General features: G+C 40.9%; 1 long non-coding RNA gene across 1 annotated transcript; it reads left to right on the top strand.

Annotated features, from left to right (window-relative positions):
• Positions 1–243: 243 nt before the first annotated feature.
• Positions 244–4,275, top strand: LOC307024615. Its single transcript, XR_013803941.1, has 2 exons — positions 244–1,994; positions 2,704–4,275. It is a non-coding gene; the product is annotated as an uncharacterized lncRNA (long non-coding RNA).
• The last annotated feature ends 22,325 nt before the right edge of the window (positions 4,276–26,600 follow it).

The raw sequence follows: 26,600 nt of genomic DNA, 5'->3' as shown, positions 1-26,600 counted from the left end.
AGAGCTCGCCTCTCTCCAGTCATTTAAGCTAAAGTGGGTTATTGAACCTGAAGCTTGTTGCTTCTGCCCTCCTCGACTACGGTCTGGGAGCCGACAGGAAAGTTCAACACACAGACGGCCAGTCCGTCCCTTTGTAGCATATTATTTCGATGAGAGATGAGCAGATCGCCACTGGGCTTTCATTGAAAGCCTTTCAACTAAATACACAGCCACGCAAAAACTGTGACATTTGTACAGCTCCTTATAGAGAACCGCAGTGACGCGTCATAAAACCCGGAAGTAAGTTAGCATTTTTAGCACTTCCGGTTCCTTCCTCAAAAAGCAATGCATTTTTTCCATAGGGTTTTGGAAAATAGCTCGAAATAAGGTCTGTGGTTGACACAAATTTAAGAGATAAATCACGTTTTGTTCTACGACATTAAATACATCAGCAGTGACCCCACTGAGGATTTTTGAAGAGTTTACGTGTCTGAAAAACGATGGTTGTTACCGAGTGGCTGAATAGGACTACATAAATTGTCGAGGCCGTTGTACGTCATTACGCCGAACACGTAAACACTCCCGCTAAGTTTGTTTTCCCCTGTGTTCTGCTTGAAAGCAAGTACCTGCCTATCTTTAGTATCTGTATATCTATATCTGACCATTAGAATCTGTATTTTTGAAATTGTCGTTTTTAACACCGTAGTTTTACAAATTATAGAATAATTAATTACCAGTGTTTTCCAATTTTACTCGGCAGTTCGTTTCGTTAGCTAAAGTTAGCTAAAGCTAGCGCTACTAGCAGTGGCGTTTTCTCCTGGAGGCCAAGGGAAGCCAGGCTTTTCCTGTTTTTTCGGATTGTAGTTATAATTTTAATAAATAAATAAAAACACTTCGTTTAGTTTCGGAAATTCATTGTTGTGTGTTGCTGCCGGCCCGTCTCTCCCCCATTCTCATTGAGTATTTTACATATATTGAAACAGCGCCCCTCTAGATGTTATGGTGAAACGGTAGATTGCACTCTCTGTTGCGAGAGGAGGCCAGCCGAAATTTGCTTCCCTTGGTGAAAAAAAATGGAGGGATTGACCAATCAGATGAGGCTCACGTCATGTCCCTGCCAACCTGTGATTGGTCAGGGCCATGCCAAGGGAAGCCAGAGGCGGCTGGCTTCCCTTGCCTCACAATCCAATCAAATTGCATCAGTCCCAAAAAGCGGAAGTAAGCTTCACTCGGTTTCCCTCGACAAAAAAGCAATGGGATTTCTCCATAGGATTTTGGAAAATAGCTCGAAAAAAGGTCAGTGGAAAACGAACATGTTAGGTAAATGCACGTTTTGTTCAGTCGGATAATATCTACATGTCTACCCTACATTTATAATTTTCGAATGATAAATCTAATCGATAGAAGATAGATAGCGTCACTGCACCACTTACACCGCCGTTAGAAAGTAGCAAGCAACTGAAGCAAGTGCAATTATGGAGGGTGGAGATTTGGAGTATTTAATCAAAAATAATTGGACTAAACTTCCACTGCAGCAGCAACAACAAATACAATCTGATGATAGGCCAATGCCCAAACTGAAGCCATTTACAGCGAGGAACAAAGGAGCGAACCGGACGTAAAACGTTAAAGGTCTCCTGATTTAGTTTGTGAATGAATGCTTATTAGAGTTTCGGCTGGAGAGTGCGTGCGGACCTGTCGGTCAGATAACAGGCGTGTGTAAGTCCTGCATCTGTATGATACAAATGTGTGTAAAATGATACCGGGCGCTGTAATCACTCATCTGGTTACGTTATTACATTGACCACCACACCCCCCCCCCACCCCAAAAGAAAGGACGTATTATTGGCTTCCCCTAATTTTTTCCCCACGCCACGCTACTGGCTACTAGTTAGCTACGCAATGGTTTGTTGCTTTGCTCCGGGTTGCAGCCACAGGTCTTCGCATGAAACGTGCTTGTTCTATCGTTTCCCGGCCAATGTTTTCCAAAGGAGAGTCTGGATTCGTGCCATGAGGTAAGCTGACGTTACATTTTTGTCCATGTTACGGTGAAATGTAAATGATGGGTAGTGACTGTATCGCCGTTTTAGAGATGGCGCTGCTGAAAAGACCGCAACATAAGTAAAGAATAAGATAATGAATGCATCCTATTAAAACCTGTGTTGCTTATATGATAAGTCTAATTAGTACAAGCAGCATAACGTTTCACCATGTAACTAAAGATTGTAGTCAGGGAAATCAGTTTGACATATTGAACTAATAACAAATCACCTCTGGCTGGCAGAGAACTCTCTGCTCCATAGCTTCTCTTGGACGTAAAATTACATTTATATTCAATTTAATATTCCATCCCTCACATACTTTTGTATATATAATAACTTATATTTAGTTTTTCTTGTTATGCTGCTGCAAAAAAAACATTTCCCAAATTGGGATCAATACAGTAATATCTTAATTAATTAAGAAATATAACTATTATAATTAGTGTAGCAGCTGACACCTATTTTCAATATGGATTAATCTACCATTTATTTCTTTAGTTCAATTTTCATCTATAAAAATGTCAAAATAGTGAAAATGTTCACGAGACTTATCAAAGTGCAAGGTTATATCTTTAGATGTTTTGTTTTAGCCTATGTACTGTATGTCTTAATGCTCTTACAGTATTATGTGACGGTGTGACTTCCATGAAACTAATATTTTATATCTCCCAAATCCCAACAGACGAGCTGACAGGAAACCTAACACTAATAACCACAACATTGCAAAGGGGAGTAAATTTAAATTAAAAACAATTCACAATTTTTGTATTTCTTCTTCCTTGCAGTGAGGTGAAGCTGACCTTGCACTTGGTGCCAGTAAGGATGTTCCTCACGCAGGCTGAATGTTTCTCCTTCCTTACTGACACAGAAGCCCTTGATTTGCAATGCTTCACTAATTGTAATTTCCCTGGCTCCGTAGGGACACTTTACCTCCAGCACAGCGGAAGACCCTACCAGACCATCTGGAGATGCCCCCAACAATCCTGATAGGGAGAGCCACAAATCTGACTCATGGACCTGCATCTGGGTTGCAGTGGTGAATGCCCTGACGCCCTCACATTCATTCATAGTCCCCCACTGTACAGAAAAAACACCATCAAGGGCCTGTTGTTGCCCTAGCACCCTGGCAATAAGGGAAGCAGTCACACCCTTTGACCTCAGGACAGCTCCAAAGTTGCTGGCAGTCAACCTTCCTTTCCTGAACAAATGCCAGTTTGGGTTGGTTCGCTGACCAGTGGTAGCCACCTGAATTGCCCTCTGTTGCTCTTCAGACAATGCCATGCTTGCCACAATTGCCTCAGGTCCCTGATGCCCAACAGATTTGATAATTTCAGGAACAGTAAGTGTTTCCAAGCTGTAGTGTTCCTCTTCTGGCTCGGGGGAGAGAAGCCAAGAAATTCCTGAAAACCTGCCCCCGAGTCTGTCCCTCAGCCAGTCACGATCTTCGGAGGTGGGCTCTCTTGTCAGCGGGTTAAATTAGTTATTGGTTTCAACAGTCACATTAAAATAGTTACTAAATCAGCTTACTATCACCTAAAGAACATATCTAGGATTAAAAGACTAATGTTACAGCAGGATTTGGAAAAACGTGTCCATGCTTTTATCTTCAGTAGACTGGACACTGCAATGGTGTCTTCACATGTCTCACTAAAAAATCTATTAGAAAGCTGAAGCTGATTCAGAAAGCCGCTGCTCGAGTCCTCACTAACACTAAGAAAGTGGATCACATCACTCCTGTTCTGAAGTCTTTACACTAGCTTCCTGTGTGTCAAAGAATAGATTTCAAAATACTGCTGCTGTTTATAAAGCACTGAATGGTTTAGGACCAAAATGCATTTCTGACCTCCTGCTAAATTATGAACCATCCAGATCTCTCAGGTCTTCAGGGACTGGTCAGCTTTCTGTCCCCAGAGTCAGAACTAAACATGGTAAAGCAGCGTACAGTTATTATGCTCCAAATATCTGGAACAAACTCCCAGAAACCTGCAGGTCCGCTGCAACTTACTACTTTTAAATCCAGGCTGAAGACTTTTCTTTTTGTCGCTGCTTTTAATTGAACTATTCATATCTTAGAGTGCACTGTAACTTTTATCCATGTATTTTTTCTTTTAATGTTTATTTTATTAGCTTTTCTTTTTAATGACTGATTTTAAATGCCATTTTCTTAATGTCTTTCATTTTTTGTAAAGCACTTTGAATTGCCTTGTGTTGAAAAGTGCTATATAAATAAACTTGCCTTGCCTTGCCTGATAAAGATTTCATGTGACACATACAATTGATTTGTTGATGGGAATTAATGTGAATAAATTAACTCTAGGTTAACGGTACTCTTGCTATCACTACTCACCGACACTATAAACCTTGTCCCTCATGCTAGTCCTGACAACACCGGTGAGCACACCTTCATATAGGCTGCACTGTTACGTGTCCTGACTTGTAGTGGTTCTCTCCTCTATCTACACTCTTCTTGTCATCTTTGTAAAACGATATCAGACTGGTAATTGACACAGCCATGACTTCTAGTTAAATTCAGTGTGGCTAAAATGAAAAGCTTTGTTAAAATATGCAAGCACGCGAAAGTCAAATTCAGCTTTATTGTCAAAAGTTCTACATGTGTTATACATCCAGAGATATCGTTTCTCACAGTGTGACATGTATACATAAAACAAAACAAAAAGGGACTAGATAAACGTGGTATACATTAAACAAAACAAAAAGGGCCTAGATAACTGGGGTATACAGTTTAAAATATTAATATATTTAATTTAAAGTGTTCAAAGTGCAGTTTCAGTGCAAGTCAGTTGAAACGATCTTAAGTTGGCGTGACGTTGAAGTCGTGCGACCCTGCTGCTGTACTGGCTTGTAGTTTGTTTATAGCATAACGTTAGCATTTAGCTTTTGGCGACTACATTTATGATTCAAAAATTATAAAAGTAGGGTTGACATGTGGAGATTATCCGGCTGAACAAAACGTGATCCCTCTCTTAAATGTGTGTCAACCACAGACCTTATTTCGAGCTATTTTCCAAAATCCTATGGAGAATTTGCATTGGTTTTCGACGAAGGAACCGGAAGAAGTTTACTTCCGGGTTTTACGACGCGTCACTGCGGTTCTCTATGGGTACTGCAATTAGTGAAGTGCTTTCCTCCGTGGTGAAACGATCAATGCAGGGGTTGCCGAACCCTGGTCTATACTGTGTTTTGTTTCAATTCATGTATCATTTAGTTACAAATATGTGATACAGTATATCTGAACAACAAAGTGGTCAAAAATGTTATTCATTTATTGGAAACATTTTCATGATCGCTTTTTTCATTTCACATTTTAAGAATGCCGTTTATCTTTTTTGAGAATGAGCTCTTATTTTATTTAATGTATTTGGGTCTACAACAGATGATACAAATGTTTGTGTCAGTAATATATCCAGTCTCTGATAGTATTACGTTATTATGAGAGTGCTCTGTTTGATTCTGAAATGGTGTGTGTGTGTGTGTGTGTGTGTGTGTGTGTGTGTGTGTGTGTGTGTGTGTGTGTGTGTGTGTGTGTGTGTGTGTGTGTGTGTGTGTGTGTGTGTGTGTGTGTGTGTGTGTGTGTGTGTGTGTGTGTGTGTCCGTCCGCATCTGTAGCCTGTTGTTGTCTCATTATACCGCACTGTCAATTAATTAAAAGTAAATATATAAGTCATCATGAACATAAATCTGTCCATCAGACAGAGGGCTGTGCCTCCTGTCATCATTAATGGAGGTCTCTTTAAAATGACCGCTCAGAGGAGAGGAGTTCTCATTTCTCTAACCGCCTGCTGCTTCCCCTCCTCTCTCCTCGGTTCCCCTCCTCGAGTCCTCCGCTCGCATCTCCTGTGGGCGGTACTAATTCTCGAGGATAGGAGTGGAGGAGGGGAGTCGAGGAGGGGAATTAGTGAAATGAGAAAGGGCCCCTGCGTCTCTCCATGCTTCCCTGGTGGGAGGGACTAAATGCAGGGAAACGACGCAAGTGAGGGACGCAAGGAGTCCATTTAATCGACCTGAGAAGCAGCCACTGACAGGCTGTCAGGGGAGGGAGAGAGGAAAAGAGAGCGCTTCCGCTAATTTCTCCCGTGTTATTATCCAAAGTTAATGTAAACTTGAATAATGTACTTCATTTGAATGTAATAATTATGTTGGTTGTTGTTTGTGGAAGTGCCAGTGAATGATCCCCATTAACTGAGTTTTAAACATCACTTTAAATGGAAGATCCACATAGCCCCCACCCACTCGATCGGATGGCGATCGGTATCGGCCGATACTGATTCCGGCGATAGGCCCCAAAATTGGCGATCGGAGCATCCCTACTGGAAAGCTTCAAAGCTTCATAAGGCTTTGTGAGCCTCTCCGCTCACACAGGGTTCAAATCAGGACAGAAAGAGCAGGTTGGTGAAACACAGGCGTTCATTAACTCCAAACAATAATATGCGCGGGTCTCAAACGTTGCCCGGGTGGGAAACTTCACAGGTCCTTTGGCGACCTTCCAGGATCCCGCCTACTGCATAACAGACCAGAACCAGGTTACGACATGCTTTTCTTCCTGCACTGATTACCTGATTCCGATCAGCTGTCTGGCCTCCGGCCGAGCCACTCCCTTCACTCCAGCAGCCAGCGCCCAAACCACACCCCGCTGCCACAGGCTTCATCTCGCCATCACTAACAACAGTCAGAAATGATGTGAGTGTTGATGTTTTTGTACTCACCTAACGGTCTTCTGTAGGTCCCATAACCCTAGGTTAAGGCCTTTAACCAGTCCACTTGGCCTCTCTGTCCCACCGTGCTCCTCAACGTTTTCCTTCTCTGTTTTTGAAATATTGTCACAAACAGCAGGAAGTCCACGCACACGTCAATGAATATAAAAGTGTCTCAGCGAACGAAAAACTCACGCAGGGAGATAAGCATTTAGCATGCTATCCAGGCCTAGCATGGTCTGCGTCATGCAACAGGTGTATTTGATTAGGGTGACTTCAGCCAGCGTTAAACCAGTGGTTACTTAAAGAGCCTGTGACACGAGTTTCCCCCATCATCCAAACCCATCAATTTGAGTAAATATTGTCCCCTTGAAAACCGTTACTGAACTGATTTTGGATATTTGTACTTTGATAACCATTAATCTGCCCTTCAATGTTGACAATTTTCTAGATCTTCTCGGGGATTCTTCAAGTCCCGCCAAATTATGTGTGACGTCATTGCGGGCACAGCGCTCCAGCTGCACCGTTCAGGATACCAGCATCTGCATGTAAACGCACATGGGGCACACAGCAGCAAGATCAGACAGCGATGACAGTTTAATTTTGAACGAGTTTGAACGAGAGCTCATATGAGGCTGAAGGATCGGTTTATGTTCTATCTGTTAGAAGTTTAGGAATTAGGTGCGTCAATATGGGCGATCATACGGTCATGTAGCCAGTGGTGGACTGGGACTAAAAATCAGCCCGGGACTCTCGACCGGCCCACTTCGGTACCACTAGTAAATTGTCAACGGGGGGAGTGGGGGATGTGCTAGTGACTTATCCGACCGGCCCACTTCGGTACCGGCCCATCGGGATTCGTCCCGATGGCCAGTCCGCCACTGCACCCAGCCCAGCCCAAGTAAACTGTCAACGGGGGGAGCCTCGCTGCGGGGAAACGGTGGACCTAGTGTCCCGATCGGAGTGGGAATAATAATAATAATAATAATCCGTGCATTTTATCCATTAATTTCCCCAACATTGTGGTAAAAAAAAACACACGTTTCATCCATGTTGGTGTACTACTACAACCAGTGGTGTAGTGGGGATGTTTTTACTGGGTGGACGGGGTGGTGGGTGGACAGCACTATGGACGCGCTCGTGAACTGTCAACGGGGGGGGGCTTGGGGACCTCTGTGTCGCCTGTCAGCGAAACTTAAATGATGCCGTTTAGACAATATAATAATAAAAGGCGGTGCCGGCTGTCAGCGAACCGATCCGGCCTTTCTGCGCGACTATCACTCAAATGCGGGACATAGTCTCAATGTGTGGGACGCGGAACAAATAATAAAAATGCTGTGTGTGCAGTCCCGCACAGTGCGGGACACCTGGTCCCCCTACACACACAGTTCTGCCTCTCACACACACACGCTTCAAATCAAGTTGCATAAATGCTTGAGCTACGTTTTTATTATAATTACTGTGAAATCTGCCTATTATGTTTTCGTCATTATTACAACAAACACACACTTGCAACTGATAACACTGGCAATGATTTTAGATGTATTAGACCAGTGGTCACCAACCTTTTTAAGCCCAAGATCACCGACCTCGGCCTAGGTGAAAGGCGAGATCTACCTATTGCAGAATTGAGTGAAAAAGACGGCCCAGACAGTGCTTCCAATTTGAGGCTTTTTATAAAGGCTAATTGCATCTGAATTACTGTTACAATGAAGGCTCCATAATCAGCTCACAGCATATAGGCAGGGGTAAAGTGCTATGACCGAGTGGGGGGCGGACCTCACCTCCCCTAGGTCCTCACCTCCTCCAGGGGGGTCCGGGGGGATGCTCCCCCGGGAAGATTTGTTTTTGAAGATGAAAGCATCAATCTGGTGCACTTTGAGAGCAACATGAAGAGATCTATGGATTCATCTCTCAGCACCCATATGAGACAGAACTGTAAACAGATTTTCTTTTTCTTTATGGATATTTTACAAATCACTCCCCTTTTAAACTGTATTCTTGTTTTACTGCCATATAGTATTTCATACCTGTTTTTCATTTATTCTCTTATTGTTTGTATAACTATAATGATCATATGAAGGTGTACCACGGAAATAATCTTTTGAATAATTTGTGACAAAACCGTTCTAATCTAAACACTCAGAGTCCTTTAGCTCACCTGAGCCCCTCAGTCTGACAGGGGAAAACTCCTCCAGCTTGTTGTGGAAACAGCTCCTTATGTCCGTTAGTGCAGCTAGCTAACCAGATGCTAACATCACGGTCCCCGCTAGCACCGGTCCCTGTCTCTCCCTCTCGCCCTCTCTCTCTATCACACTAAATGCGCTATTGCCACACACACACACACACACACACACACACACACACACACACACACACACACACACACACACACACACACACACACACACACACACACACACACACACACACACACACACACACACACACACACACACCCCTACACACGCACACGCACACACACACACACACACACACACACACACACACACACACACACACACACACACACACACACACACACACACACACACACACACACACACACACACGCAAAAACACACACACACAGAGAGAGCCGAGCTTGAATGACACAAGCACACATGTATTTCCATGCAACTCTCTGATTGGTCTGGTGACTTGCCTCTGTTGCATTCACTGAACACGGGAAATTGCAGTCCTGCCGTTCTCTCTTGTGTCATGATGAGGTTCACATAAAGCACGGTTAATGTATTATATTATTGAGGTGTCTCAAATATACGTCAATCAAGTGGCACCTGCTAACGGGGTGGTGGATGATATGTTTACATCTAAAAACATATTTTTCAAACATTATTACTTTTATTTTATTTTTCTTTCTTTTGTTACTTTTTTTGTTAACGGTCCGCGATCTACCCGCACCACACTCGCGATCGACCGGTCGATCGCGATCGACTGGTTGGTGACCACTGTATTAGACTATTAAAAAAAGAACTCATGCTTCAAATAAGTGGGGGTACGGCCTACCCCCGCGTCCAACGCCCACTACACCACTGACTTCAACTACAAAAAGCTAAGGTTTGTTTTCTCATCAGGAAATGCAGACCGGCTCAAACAAAATATTTTTAAATCATCATCCTCACGATCATTTAATGTATCATATGTTCGCCGAATTGACATGAAAGCACTAATAAATGTAGTTTCATCCAATTGAGTTTACAACTACAAAAATAATCGATTTGTTTTTATATCACATCCGACGGGAGGAAATTCAGCAGCTCTCACTACCGATTTTTAATCCTAATTTAATCATCATCTTGACCACGATCATTTATGTTTATGTTCGCCGAATTGACATGAAAGCACGGACAAATATGAATATACTGTAGTCAACTTCATTAAAACGTTATTAACGTGCCTAAACTCAGTAATTCACCATTTCTACGCATGACAGCACACTTTGTCTGTGTTTGGCTCTCTCGCCGCACAGTGAAGCGTTCCCGCATTGACGTCACTTCCGGCTTCCCCCAAAACCTCAAAATGAGTCGAAGGAATTTTCCCGCGATGTTCGAAATTATTGATATTTATCGGAACGGTATCGCTTTTTCTTTTTTAAACTGAAGGTTCGAGATTACTAGTAGCCCACTATTTCATTGCACAACAGTTGTTGGGTTCGTGTCACAGGCTCTTTAAGTTAGATGCATTCATTGAGAACATTTATTGTACCTATGCTAAGGTACAGTAATGTTAACCTTAACCCAAGACGTAATTTATCATATTACTTTGTTATTGTTTACATAATCTGTGCGCAGCACGTGTGCCCACCATATGCCGGTGCGCATGCGCCCAGCACATGACGTTTCCTCTCAAGTCCCGCCTTACTGTGCTGTAATTGGCTCGTAGGCTCACCACCTCGACGAATCCTTGTGAGTGGATGCTAGCTTGATCATTCTACAGAAAAGGTGGAAGTACTAGGCTTGTTTGAGACGCGTTGCGGCTCGCCTCGAAAGTAGACGAGAATAGCCGATCGCAGCCGGGGGAGGTCTCAAAAAGCTTGCCTGAAGTCGGACAGCTCCGAGTCGGCTTCTTCTTCTTCTTCTTCTTCTACTTCTTCGCCTTCTTTTTCTTCTTCTCTCGGTTTTTTGGCGGATTGCAAACCACTTTAAGGTGCAAACCGCCACCTCCGGAGTCGGCTTGACTCGGTTTGCATTATAAAGAATGCACACATGTGTTTTAATCGTTAATGTCAGATATGTACTAAGTAAATACATTTGTTCCTGCTCAAGATTAGATTCAACTTTATTGTTATTGCACATATTACAGGTACTGAGACAACGAAATGCAGTTTAGCTTCTAACCAGGAGTGCAACAAGCAGTAAAGTAAAAAGTAATGTACACAATCTATAGAATAAAATATAGAATTAATTGAATGATGAATAAACAGTGAGGGGTATGAATACACTAGATATACACAGCAGCCTGTGAGCAGTATGAACAGTGTGTATGAATATGCTAAGATATATAAAGTATGAAAACGGTAAGCAGTGCAAGTATAGTATAACCTATATAGATATTAATTTCATGATGATAAACATTGTGGAACAATGATGAAAAATGTGAATGGAAGTGGCGACGTAAAACTGACACAAAACAACAACAAACTTTTGCCGAGCCAATGGAGAGCTTCATCAGCAGCACGGGGTAAAAACCACCAATGAGCGCTCAGCTCGAGATACCAGCGAGTCGTTTCCCATCAAGCATTTCGCCTCCGCAGCCCGTGTAGAGGAACTGCGGCGCCTCGCTCTGAAGGCTGCGGGCGTCTTTGTCCGCGAGATTTCAACGTCTCATGTGAGCGAGCCTCCAGAGCAAGTCGGACAAAATGACTAACCATCATGCAACGCACGAGCAAGACGTTGATCGAAATTGCGCAGGTCTCGCTTGTCTCCAACAAGCCTATTGTCACTTACTTTTGCAGACACCAAAATACATTACGTTGATCTAATGCTCACATTCATTATGTTGAATAAATTGAGATTGTCTTTGCAATGGTACTAAATAAAAAAATTGAAAAAATGGTTTTATACATAAATTGCTATTTATTTAAAATGCCAAGTTCAAGGAACTGCCTTGTCACTTTGATCATACATGTGGACCCTATAGTTTTCATTTAAAAAAATGTTTTTTCAATAAATAAATCTCATTCATATTTACATAACATTACTGTACATACATTGATTATAACACTGAGATGTTAACAAAAAACACAAATTATTATTAATAATATCCAATGAATGTCAGTCAACCAAAATTACGTCATTGGTGTTACTGCTACACAAAACGCTTTTATTTTTTAAATAATGTAGGCCTACTGTCTCTGAAGTACCTCCTGTAACAAGAAATCATTTGAGGCAGTGCAGTGGACAAAGACATACAGTAAGGAAAGTCAGATACTTCTTACTTTGTTTGTTAAAGGTGTCATTTTATCTTCAAATTTTACGTGCCTCATTCAAGTCTGTCATTAGTGTTACTCATTGCATAGCCCTAGGGGTGAACATTTGAATGGGAAAATGTATTGTATTGAAGAGTTAAACGATTTTGATATTGACTGAAGCCATATTTGGTCTGACACATGACAGCAATTTTGTTAAAATGGTAGTGTTTTCTCCAAATTGTCAATGGTGTTACTGTCACTGGTGTTACTCTTCTTCCTGGTAACACGTAACACCAGTGACACTCCTATGTAAATAAGCGTTGTGTAATGTATAAAAATAATAAAAATAATAAAAATACTTTAAGCTCTACTTGTTGTGGATTCATCAAGTTAAGAGTTAGTTATTTCTATTCAACAAGTTGTAGATGTGTTAGAAGGAATATATTTCAGCAGATTTGTATCACCCAGATTCCACATTTTCTGTAGAATGACCCAGCTGCCTTATATTACTATTATAAAGTATATATTTTGTTGTGTTTGTATTGTATTTCACTAAATTTTAGATTAGAACAACAGTCCTGATAAAACATTTCTGTCCAGAATGTTTACGTATCTTAAATTGGCTCAACATTGTCGAAACTGCGACATTCTTACACAAAAACACAATAATAATACAACATTATGATTAAATGATACGACATTAGGACTGTAAAAAGGACGACAGTAATCTATGATACATATTTGTACTTATAATAGCTAAAGTAAATGTTTCAGTGATAATAAACGAACCATTAAAAATAATTTAAACTGGTAATGGAGGATTTAAGCACCATGTTTGTTTCTATTGTTACTCATGTTAATATGTTCTCAACCACTGTGTCTTATACAGTCTATTCAACTCATTAACTTCCTCATGAGCCTGGTTAATGCATGTTTTTTTACACAAGACATTCAAATATGTAGGAAAAATAAGAATTAACTGTGACAAACTGGAATTATTGATTCTGATTAGGTTTGACATTTAGTATCATGGGGAATCAGGCATAAGATGTATTAAGATGCCATTTTCTTAAACATATATGGATGAAAGAATAGCCCTCTTTTTTGGCACAAACAATTACAACAGGACAAATGTATGTATAAATGATCTGTCCAACCCCAATAAGTTATTTCTATTTATATTGTAAGTGAGCAACTCTCAAATGCAGTTTATTCTTTGAATGACAGACACACAAATTCCTCAGAATGCTGTACCACTGTTTCTTTTGAAAACCTTATATTATGCATTTTGCACAACAATTTTTCTAAAGTGAGAAAAATAGATACTCAACAGCAAGAATGATGTTTGACATTTTACTGTAGATGGACAGCTCACTTAACGGACACTGAGAGAGAAGAACACAAAGTACTAGATTGTTCTGTCTTTTCATCTCTCTCCCTCTCTTTCTTTCTCTCTCTCTCTCTCTCTCTCTCTCACACACACACACACACACACACACACACACACACACACACACACACACACACACACACACACACACACACACACACACACACACACACACACAGGACCCACTGAACATTGAGAGCAACAGTATCTGCTGTAATCACACTTGTCTGTCTGCAGCCTATTGACTCTCTGGTTAACTGAGACCCTGTGTGTGTGTGTGTGTGTGTGTGTGTGTGTGTGTGTGTGTGTGTGTGTGTGTGTGTGTGTGTGTGTGTGTGTGTGTGTGTGTGTGTGTGTGTGTGTGTGTGTGTGTGTGTGTGTGTGTGTGTGTGTGTGTGTGTGTGTGTGTGTGTGTGTGTGTGTGTGTGTGTGTGTGTGTGTGTGTGTGTGTGTATGTTTATTTATGTGTGTTTGAATGTCTGAGTGTAGCATATAATCTATAGTTTACTCCAGCAAAATAGAAAGAAAACGGTATTTCTTTCATTGCTGCTGTACACTTAGCATCACACTTAATATGCTAAAAATCGTTTTTTATCATATATTTCATTTGTAGCGGTGACACATTGTAAATAACAACTCTCTCTGGTTAATGCGTTCTGTTCACTTAAGTCTTATTTATACATTTTATAAGATCATTATAGCAGATATACTTTTACTTAGCTGTATCCTGTTTATCTTTTTGCTGCTTTGATGCAAAAAAAAACAACTCCAAATGTTTTCATAAAATCTCCTTTAGTAATACAGATGTTTGCAAATGTGTGATTCGATTGCGACAAACTTCCTGTCTCCACCACCATCCAGCCCTCTCGCTTCACCTATCCATTCTTCCCTTTGTCCAACCTCTCTCACTTATCTCCTTCCTCCCTCCTTTCCTCCCTCCCTCTCTTCCTACCTGCCAGCTGCTGCTCAGGGCCTCTTGGCTCTTACAGTTGCCCCTCAAACAAAAGAAAGGACAGAACTACAAAAAAGGAAAAAGGAATGACAGCTATGAACTCTTTTGTCCCTTTACCTTGTTCTAACAGCCCCCTCCTCTCTCGCTCTCCCTCTCTCTCTTTTATCCCTGGGGGAGTCTTCATGGTCTCTGGTATCCCTGTCTTGTCTAACGGTCACTCAGACCGTCGTGTCTACACAACTTGAACTACAATGGCCAGCTCTCTAGCACAAGGCAGCTGGGCCTTCATCTTGAGTCTTCTTTCCATTACACTGCCAGACCAAATTAGCCAGATCCTCTTCAGCTTCCTCCAATGACCCTCATCTGATTTATTTAACTATCCTTTGACTGTGTCTCTTATTGTTTGTTTGTAATATCTATTTGACCTGGCATGACAAACGAGGGCATCCTTTTAAACCAGAGTCAAAGGCACATTTCCTAATGATGCTAAGAAAAAAAGGAAAGCAGGAAAGACATCCTTACCTAATAAATGCATTGGTTTTTACCAATGACAAGTTTATAAGAACAGTATTCAACAAACACATTTTTTCTAAATATCCTTTGATGTTAAATATATAATTCCATATTTGGTCATATGCATATAGAAAGTACCTTTTGCCAGTTAAATTTGCAATAGTAGCCCAAAATCAGCCTTTTCTAAATAAATGAAAACAAATCTCTGTAATGCAATGTGTCGTTTAAATAGAAACAGGTCTACGTGAATTTAACTTAATAAATACAAACAACTGAAAAGTATTGCAGATTGAAAAATAAATTATGTATGCATTTAAGTAAAATATGAACTTGAAATGTTTCAGACAAAGTTCAAAAGTGCAAAGATGTTTTCTCTTGACTCCAACAGATATAAACCATTCAATCATCTCTGACTTTAATTTAAAGATTTAAAGTTCTTGAGTATATGAAACCAGGAAGGTCTCCAGCACAAGCTGCCAGTGTTGTCTGCAAATCAAGACATTCCTTTAATGCTCCCCTGTGCACTAACATACTATAGGATGAAATCTAAAGGGGTTAAAGGGTATTTAAAAAGCTTTCTTGGTTAAAATATGTCCTTCAGTTCTTTCTATGGCAGCAATAGACAAAATGACATCGACATGGATTTTAGGTATTGCATAAAAAAAGCAAAACTGATATAAATCTGTCTCCAGAACTCACGCAATGGAACTCAATTAATCATCATGTCACCTAAGGCAACGAGACATTTGTTGCCTCAAGACAGACAAAGGACAGATCATCTGTGATTTATTATGGTACTGAAATAGCATACCCACCTCAGGAAATGTCAGAGAGATCTAAGTTTTATGTTGTATGCTGTCAGGAAATGTGGATAGAAGTTCAAAGTGAGACACTTTCTTTTAGACTGTCTCATATTCTGAGCTGGGGAACAACATTTAATAAAGCAAAACACTTGAACATTGAACTGGAGGAAATGTCAACCTTACACAGAGCATTTAGTAGCTGTTTTTCAAAAAATAAAAACAACAAACAAACTTTAAACAAAAGGACACTGAAGCACCATAGGAATTTGCTCAGATGCATGCTGGGCCTATAGCTGCCTACTTATTTAAACTGAGGTATTTTTAGTGCTGCAAAATATTACGAAGCAAAGAAAGTAAACTTCTAACAAAAGAACATAACTCCTACATGTAGAAAACACAAAACGGTGTTACCCAGAAACCTTGTGTTTTTTACCCAAACATTGAATTCAATTGGCTGCAGAATTGACCAACGTGTTTCAACAATATCTCAGTTAAGGCTGGGCAGAAGGGTGATGGAATAACAACACAAACGTGTCCTGTGCATGCACCCTGATTAATCTGTTAATAGGATATTCTGTTAATCTGTCAGGATTTATTTTCCTTGTTAGGTGATTTCATACCAATAAATACTCAACTGGACAAAATAACACGTGACAGTTTGTCTGTTAATTAGTTCTAATTTTAAACAATCTCACTGATATCAATTATATTAATTGATATTAATGAGAATATAGAATAGGTCACACAAGTTAGCATCGATTCTTGAAAGTGCAAAATTGTGTGTTATGTCTTCATGCCAAACAATGCAACTATTCAAGATATTAAATCTAAAAAGTGCTCTCTGAATTAATTATTTTCTACAATAAATTGTTCTGCCTAATATTATCAGTCTGATATGAAACAGACTTACAGGAACTAAAAGTCAACATTTTTGTTTTGTTTATGAGGATTCAGCCCCATTCCTACAGACACAATAAGGTCCATACCACCTTATTTTATCTTACCATCCAAGGTAATGGCCTCCTTAGTCCGTGTTGTCACCAGCTTTCTGTCAGAGTGAGAGCAAATGTTATGTTACACACACAGCCATAGTTAATATCAGAGTGAAAAAATATATTGGCAATGTGTCTTTATATCTTTTTGTTATGACATATCACAGCAGTTTGAATATTTTTAGCCATGCAAGCGGCATGATATCATCTGTATGCGGGTCTTTCCATCCCAATCTCTATAGATTGTCTAAAAACATTTAAAAAATCCTTCTGGGATAACCAAACAGTTTTCACTAATTCTAAAATATGGTAAGCCCATGAGGATTCAAGACTTAAATAATTTATCATGGCTTTCATATCCATGTAATCAGATTACTGAAATAAAATCACATTAGATGTAATCAATTTCACGTCACTGTCTGACAAGCTGACAATCTGCCATGTGTAAGAACAAACAGGATGTTTTTCAGACAAAATATTTAAAGCTGTGTGTGTGTGTGTGTGTGTGTGTGTGTGTGTGTGTGTGTGTGTGTGTGTGTGTGTGTGTGTGTGTGTGTGTGTGTGTGTGTGTGTGTGTGTGTGTGTGTGTGTGTGTGTGTGTGTGTGTGTGTGTGTGTGTGTGTGTGTGTGTGTGTGTGTGTGTGTGTGACATCTGACTGCATTCCTCACAGGTAAGTCTAAATGCATTGTGGGAAGTGTTAATGTTTAACGGTGTGTACATATGAGGCAACTCTGAGCTAAGATAGGAAAGATAGAAGACCTTTCTATCTTTCTATCCTTCTGTCCATCTATTGTTACAGAGTTCCTCTTATTAACCTGTTGCCCTCAGGGATGTTAATAATACAGGAGGAACTAATTTTGAATTCGACACCAAGGATTGCTGGCCTTTAGCTTTACAAAATACCTCCTGCATCAATTATTGAGAGAGCAAATCCAATATGGGAGGGCAGGCCGCACTGACGGCCAATAGAGGGACGGAAAGAAAAGCTGGACTGATGTGGAAATGGGCTGAGACTCAAAGATGCATTAAACACACTGCATCCAAATGTAGAGCATAGAAACTCTACTAAACTGAATTCTCCAAATTAAAATACCGATGTACAAAGTGGTTTCCTGTGCGAACCAAAGTTTATCTGAATGCATGTGATGAGGTGATTGGTCAGCTGACACTTGGTTAAGGAATTGTGTGGAAGAAAGCATAACAAATCCAAGTTTTATAAGATATACAAATTATGAGGGTACTTTGCTTTTGTACTTGTAGCTATTGTTACTCTAAGGGACGTTCAGTGTTGGTTTTCTCTTCTATTTTTCCACTTGATTGTTTGTATTCCAGACAGCTACAAAATATACAAATAAAAACACAAACAGTGTACAACCATTTTGCTTACCTTACAGTTCCACTCTGTATTTTTCACATTTTTGTATCTGAACTTTTACTTTATATGCTATCTTTTTTTTACCAAAGTTTAAAGTGGCTGCCATGGGACAGTTTGTTTACCTTGCAATCCTCTGCTGGAATATATTTCCAACTTCAACGCCCCCCAAGACAAGTTGAGAAACACCTTGAAGTGGGACAGGGAAAAGCTGAATGTGATCTGCATGGGACTGGTGCGTGAGTATGATGTGGTGTGAGGATTACTGGTGCTAATACCAGGTGTTAGGGAGCAATCACTCTACCCATACACACACACACACACACACACACACACACACACACACACACACACACACACACACACACACACACACACACACACACACACACACACACACACACACACACACACACACACACACACACACACACACACACACACACACACACACACACACACATATACACGTCAAAGCCCGTCTCCAAGCACCTCAGCTCTCAATCAGCACACAGATAAGACAAACACAACACCCACACACCACTGTGTGACTCACCGCCACACACACACACACTCACACAGGTGTGCACGGAGAATATGCACACCTGCGCAGAGACACGCTCAGAGAGAAAGCATGTGTATGTTTTCGTCAGTGCGCACACACACACACACATATACACACACGCACATCACAGTGCATTTACAGAGCTGGCTGGCTGCCTAAGCTTCTAATTACAGCTGTGTGTGTGAACTCTCACTCTCACTGAGTGAACAACCTGATATTAAACACCAAAGAGAGAGAGAGAGAGAGAGAGAGAGAACCTCAGGGTAGTTCCTCCACAATCCATATTTAATGGCTTATTATGGTACAGCCTGGTTGTGTTCGGCTTGAGTTTTCATTAGGCCGATTAAAGGGATATTTACAGAAACCTTCCTGTAAATAGTTTGTGTGCGTGTGTGTGTGTGTGTGTGTGTGTGTGTGTGTGGGTGTGGGGGTGTGTGTGTGTGGGTGGGTGGGTTTTTATGTGTGAAGATGCCTCTCTAGCTTTACACTTTTTGACCTCCATGCCCTTTTCTGTGTAATGTACATTCGAGAAGCTTATGTTAGTGCAGCTAAAAGGCCTTGGGCAGTACTTTAGAGAGCAGCTCATTACATTACATTACATTACATTGCATTTAGCTGACGCTTTTATCCAAAGCGACTTACAATAAGTACATTCGACCAGGAAGATACAACCTTGAAGAAAACAGAATCATATAAGTACATCAGGTTTCATAGAGCCAAACATTTCAAGTGCTACTCAACTGGCTTTAGATAAGCCAGTCCTTTATTAGTATATAAGTGCTTTGTTAGTAATTCTATCGCTCGAAGTGGAGTCGAAAGAGATGATTTTTCAGTCTGCGCCGGAAGATGAGCAAGCTATCTGCTGTCCTGATTTCAATGGGGAGCTCATTCCACCATTTTGGAGCCAGGATAACAAACCCACGTGTTTTTGCTGATGGGAACTTGGGTCCCCAGCTCAGAAAGCTTATTTTGTTCTCTTGATTACACATGTAAATAGTTACAATTTAACCTTTATTTCTAGACAATGACCAATTAAAAATTGATGTTTTTGGTTTGTTTTTATGTCTCTTGTGTGTTAAAAAATGTAAATTAAAAATATTGTGGAAAAGAAAAAAGTCATAATTGATTTGTTTATTTGTGTCGCTGATTTTGCTTTGGAGTGATTTGTACAAACGCGGGTGTCAAAAATAATAAAGCAGAGTCTGACCTCTGTGACCTGTGGCTGGTAACATGTTTGTTTAATTATTTTAACTAAACTATATACATATAATTGTGTCTCTTTATTGCATTTACGTGTAAACTTCAATGAGAATTGTACAAAATAATAATGTAAAGCGTACACATGAAATTAAGACGTGTGAGTAAAAAACTAATTATACCAAAGTCAAATGATGATATTATCCAGCCAAACATGGTAAAGGTGATAAGATACGTTGCTATAAATGGATATCATATCTTATAATCACATTGATATGTCTAATGTTTCAGGGATAGTGGATTTTATAAAGACGTGTTAGTATGACCTTCGTTGCAAACCTTTTGTTCTGACATCACACTGTTTATCCACCCTCAATGGAAACTTTAGATGCAGTCGATCACTCACTCACACCAATATTTCCTAACCACTTAGTCAACACTCAAGCTATCACACAATACGGGCTGTGACGTGTATGTGTGTGTGTGTGTGTGTGTGTGTGTGTGTGTGTGTGTGTGTGTTCATGTCTTGCTGTGCCCTGGTGAGCCAGCTAAGCCTTCACCGTTCCTCAAACATGAAAAATAGTCTTGAGGAGAATTGAACATGGAGTACATGTCTTGTTATGTAAATGTGGTTGAGTTGACCTATTCAAATGTCCATTTCACGAAAGTTATAAACATGTATACATGTCTTATTAACCCACTGTATGCTACCTGATCAGCATTACATTGGAGACCTGAATACAGAAGAGCATTTAGGAGGTGTAGAGCCTCAATCAGTTGGTGAAAACCGAAAAGGTGAGTAGGTTTTTGACTCATATTTATCATGGTCAGAAGCATTATAACACTCAATGAATACTAACGTTGCTCCATTTGTGCTTGATCGTCTTCAAGCCTAAAGAAAGAAAGAGGTCTGTTGGAAAGATGAATTACTTAAATTGTTACTCAAAGCTGATTGTTTCACTAGTGACACTTGTTTCTGAAAGGTAATAAAGGAATCCAAAACATCTACCAATATCTGTGCGCAGAGCAACATTTACATTTATAGATATGAGTGAGTCTCTATGGTGTGTCACATAACTGGTTTGAAGTTGGAACAACATGGGTCTACAGTGTCTGTGTTCATAGAAGGAGGAAAAGATAATAATAACAACTGTGTGTGTGTGTGTGTGTGTGTGTGTGTGTGTGTGTGTGTGTGTGTGTGTGTGTGTGTGTGTGTGTGTGTGTGTGTGTGTGTGTGTGTGTGTGTGTGTGTGTGTGTGTGTGTGTGTGTGTGTGTGTGTGTGTGTGTGTGTGTGTGTGTGTGTGTGTGTGTGTGTGTGTGTGTCTCCACAATAATGTTAGGTTGAGGTGTTGACAGACGGACGGAGTAAGGTAAGAGTTGCTGAATTTTCCAGATGACTGCAGTCAATGATGGCTGAGACTGATATAATATTATAATAAACAGACTGGATGGGTCACACAATGTGCTGCTTTCAGTTTCTCTGCTTGACGAGTGGCACAGGTTAAAAGCAAAAGTATAATAGGAACATAAGGGCATTTTAGGAAAGAAAAAGAGAAGAACTCCAAATACTTGGGATACGACATAGGACAAAGACTACAAAGATTAACTCAACATAATGTCTGGACACCACACATATATATTACCTAGCTATGTTGTCATGCTGTTCTTTTTTAAATGTGTCCTTAACGTTTTTTTAATGCATAATAGTTACAGTTAAACTGTGCAACCAATTTGCACTTTCTCTGCATGCAAATTGCATTCTCAAGCCAATGAGCCGTTCATTTCAGTTTTCTTAAGCGAACACGAGAGACACCAGTCTAGTAACAACTTAGTTGATTAAGTCACCATTTTTAATTAGGTCTTAATTGTTATATTATTTAATGTTCTCTTTTTATTTTACATACTATTTATGAAGTGTATTTTGTTATTTACATTTTCAGTACTTCTATTGACTGATATCATGATGACCAATTACTTTTCAGCAATTTACATTGTTTTCACATTTTCTAAATAGCCTACAAATGTTTTAATGTTATTCAGTTAGTGTAAGGGAAACTTCTGTGTAGCAATGCAGTGAGAGTCACCAACTCAGGAAGGAGACACGGGGTGGGCTGGAGCTTGATGTCAAACACTGATGGTTTATTTAGGAGCTTCGGCCGGAGAATTCACATCACAAGTCCAAGAGCCAGAGGTTCTGACTTCACGGTAGAGTTGTCACGTCAAATCTGAAGAACTGTACCCCAGACCCAACATGCTGCATAACAAGATATAATCATAACACCTCTATCAGCTGACGCCAACAGGCAGGAACAGGGAGACAGAACACTGAGAGCACAGCAGCCAAGGTTACAGGTGCGTGTGCTCAGTCAGGACAGTTTGAACTGATACACTGGGTCAAAGTAATGGTTCTTGGAAAATATTTCCCCAACAGTTAGTACAGCATTTACTTAATTAATCAAAAATAAATGTACTGTACTGTATAGGCTATTGGTTAAAAAATATTCAACATTGAAAAGTTTGAATTATGTTATGGTCTGCCCCAAGCATTTACATGAATTAAAAGCGGGATATATGCCTAAATTCAAAGCTGTCTTATTTGCATGTTATTCTTGTCATCTAGATAGCCATCAATAATGTCCAGGCATACACCGTTGCTTTAACGATATTGAAATGCATATTCTCTTATTTTTCATACCTACAGTGCATGCACAACATATACATTCGCCATCTCAAGCAAGTTTTCCCTGAGTTTTAAGTAGTTCTAAAGTTTGTTATGCATTTAACTTAGAAAGTGCAAAACATGTCGGTGTTGCAGGAATTTTCCAACTTCGAAAAAGTGCAACTTGCCAATTAAGGATTGAACCTTTTGTGCCAGACCTAGGCCAGCTGCTGTGAGTGTGTGTTTGTGTGTACGTGTGTTAGTGTGTTAATGTGTGTGTACTTGAGGAAGTAGTAGGGATGAGGGTCTGTCAGCAGGCTGGATTAGACCCAATGCGGCTTCAACAAGAAGAACCTTTTCACTACTTCTCATCAAAGCACCCCGACACACACACACACACACACACACACACACACACACACACACACACACACACACACACACACACACACACACACACACACACACACACAAGCCTTCTGCAATTTCACACTCTGTAGGAGCAAATCAGTGTTCACACTCAGTACAACACACCTGTTAGCATCTGTGTGTGTGTGTGTGTGTGTGTGTGTGTGTGTGTGTGTGTGTGTGTGTGTGTGTGTGTGTGTGTGTGTGTGTGTGTGTGTGTGTGTGTGTGTGTGTGTGTGTGTGTGTGTGTGTGTGTGTGTGTGTGTGTGTGTGTGTGTGTGTTGCAACTGCAAACCCTCCTCCAAGCATTTAGAGATCACATGGTTCTCAGGGCGATAATACAACAAACTCCACTCCCTCCCTCTCAGCCAAACCAAATACACCTGAAAACACTCACACAGGTGTGTGTGTGTGTGTGTGTGTGTGTGTGTGTGTGTGTGTGTGTGTGTGTGTGTGTGTGTGTGTGTGTGTGTGTGTGTGTGTGTGTGTGTGTGTGTGTGTGTGTGTGTGTGTGTGTGTGTGTGTGTGTGTGTGTGGGAAGGGAGGAGAAGGGGTGTGGAGGGGAGGGTACAATGAACACACAAGCACTTGCTCTAATATATGAAAACAAACACACACAAGTTCTCTCTCACCCACTCATATCTCATATTCTCTCTCACCCACACACACACACACACACACACACACACACACACACACACACACACACCCACACACCCACACACACACACACACACACACACACACACACACACACACACACACACACACACACACACATACACACACACACACACACACACACACACACACACACACACACACACACACACACACATACACACACACACACACACACACACCTTGATCCAATGGCTGGCAGGCAATGGATTACGGCTCTGTGGTGCAGCTTAGCTCCAATGTGAAATGTAAGAAGGACTTGGATTGAACTTTCAGACTAATTCAATCATTAGAGCTATTATAAGCATAAGACCTGTCTGTCTGACCAACTTGTCTAACTACTTGCATGTCTATTTCTGCACCTCTAGGGACTTATTGTCTGTCTGACCAAACTGCTTTTTTTTTATCTTTGTTTGACCTGTCTCTGCAATCTGTCTCTCTGTACATGCCTGTCTGGCCTACCTGTCCATCTTTTTGTACCTGTCCGCCTCTATTTTCTGACTGTTTACATGCCTACCTGTCTTTATGTACTTGTCTGACACACTAAATATCTCTCTATACACAAGTCTGCCTGTCCTTGAACCTGTCTTTGTAAACTACTTCTCTGCCAGCCTTTAGCCTTTTTTACATAATCAGTGGCGGCGCCAGAGTATTTTTGTTTGGTAATCTATAGTAGGGCTAACCCATACAGTGGTGGGGCTCAAATCAGTATTTGCAATGTAATTAAATACACGCTATATCGCCCCCCTTGACAGTGAAACGCCACGCGAGAGGTTTAGATTATTTCCCTGTCTCAATCAAAATGGAACTGTAGGAAATAAAACGGCACATTTGTCTTGTAGTAAATAAAAAGGGATCACTGTGAACGTGACGTATGATAGTACACGTTGAAGATCCAATGGGGATACTGAATGGCGGTTCCGAATGATCTCAATCAGTAAGGCATGACGCAGACCCAACGTTTCGTTGCTCTGATTGGCTCTAGGTCTATTCAAATTACAGATTTTGATCTGACCGTGGCCGCGCTGATATTATAACGCCTGAGAATTTCCACACCTTTAAAACTCAGACTATTCCTTGCACCCCTCTTCCACCATAAGCCCGAATGGTCTCAACCATATTCTGTCAGTAACGTGCACTTGTTGTTACAGCAGGATCAGTTTGTGTGTTGTGGACACGACCGGTATATTTTCGCAATCCGTGTTCTCAACATGCTTACTTTAACATAATTTGTCATGGTGGGGCTAAGGTAGGGCTAAGCCATTTCTTGGTATGGCTGTAGCCTAACCCAGCCATACCCTGGTGCCGCCACTGAACGTAATGCACTACTTCCCTTAAATGATCTATCAGCGGTTTTCAAAGTGTGAGGCGCGCCTCCCCTGGGGGGCGCCAGAGAGCTTCAGGGGAGGCGCAGCGTGAGACACAAAAGAACGAGAAAAAGACGAGTAAAGTGACACTTGCCCACTTTTGTTTGTCTGTGGAGACAAAGTTCCCCCACCTCGCCAAAAAGGCTGTAAAAGTGCTCATTCCCTTCACCTCCACCTACCTGTGTGAGTGCAGGTTTTCCGCATTGACTTTGATCAAAAGCAAGTACCGGTCAAGGCTGCAGCCAGAGTATGATCTGCGTTTATTCCTGTGTGCACCAAAGACGCAGACTCATTGTTCCCACTAAAGTAGGGGTGAGTGTAATAAGGAGGCAAAGTTGACGTTCAGTGTGTTACCGGGAGCATATAAGGATGTATCCACGATGTGGAAAATGTAAAAAAATAAATGTCTTGACAACACGGCGTGCGGAAATATACGGGTCGTGCTGCAGCTAGATGTGCCTGTCCTCTGTAAGAAGGTGTCGGCGACTGACATGCAAGGAAGAACGGCTGTCCACAGGCTGTTCCAACTTTAACAACTGTATGAACTTCCAGGGTAGTGAATTGAACATGCAATTGTAATTGGGTGTGTGGTATATTTTCATGCACGGCACACGCATGTTCCACAACACACAAACTGAACAACACTCAATTTCCCGATCGCTACCAGTGTCCTTGCGATCTTGTTATAATAAAAAGTGCACGTTACTGATGCAATATGGTTGAGACCATTCGGGCTTATTCTAGAGGGGTGCAAGGAATAGTCCAATTATTGGGGGAGTTTTATACAATATGTTTAAAAAATAAAAAGGTTTAAAAAAGTTATTGTTTAATGTTTTAAGGAGGTGACGCTTCTCAGCCAATCAAATCGGTGCAGTCAGCACGATAGATTCAAACACAGAGACGAGACAAGAGGAGAGAAGCAGTCGGAGTAATTTCAAATGGCGGAAGGTAGACAGCGAAAACAGAGCATTTAATTACATTTTCTCTTACTGGACCTCTTTGAAATGCAATTGAATACCCCTGCATTATAGCAACAATAATAATAATAATAACAGCAATAATAATTGGGAGGGGGGGCGCGGCTGTTCTTATGTTCTCTGAGGGGAGGCTCACCTTTCCACACTTTGAAAACCCCTGACATTACCCAAAGCACCTGAACGCCAGAAAGCAAGTATTTGAATCATTCAAACTGGATGTTAGACAAACTTTACCCCGCCAGCTCCCTGGTTCAAAGTCTGTGTAATGTCAAAATGAGCCCATGTGTGGATATATAATGAATAGCAAGAAAGTGGGCATGCAGATGACGTTTTTATCATGGAACAGAAATGTCCAACTTGAGGGACGACATGATGGAAACCTCCGCATGTACGGTGAAATCAACAGACAAATTCAAGGTACAGCATGAGACTTGGTTGCGGGCTTGCCTAAAACCGAGTTTTTTCATTTAGTAAGATCGCTTGAAAAATCTCCTGTTGTGTGCCAGTGATGTAAATGAAACAATCCAGAGGCCCTTGTCTGACCAGCCCACCTGTCCA

This window comes from Notothenia rossii (assembly GCF_949606895.1).
Source record: "Notothenia rossii genome assembly, chromosome: 1".
Lineage (NCBI taxonomy): Eukaryota > Metazoa > Chordata > Actinopteri > Perciformes > Nototheniidae > Notothenia > Notothenia rossii.
This window is presented reverse-complemented; position numbering and strand designations above follow the sequence as displayed.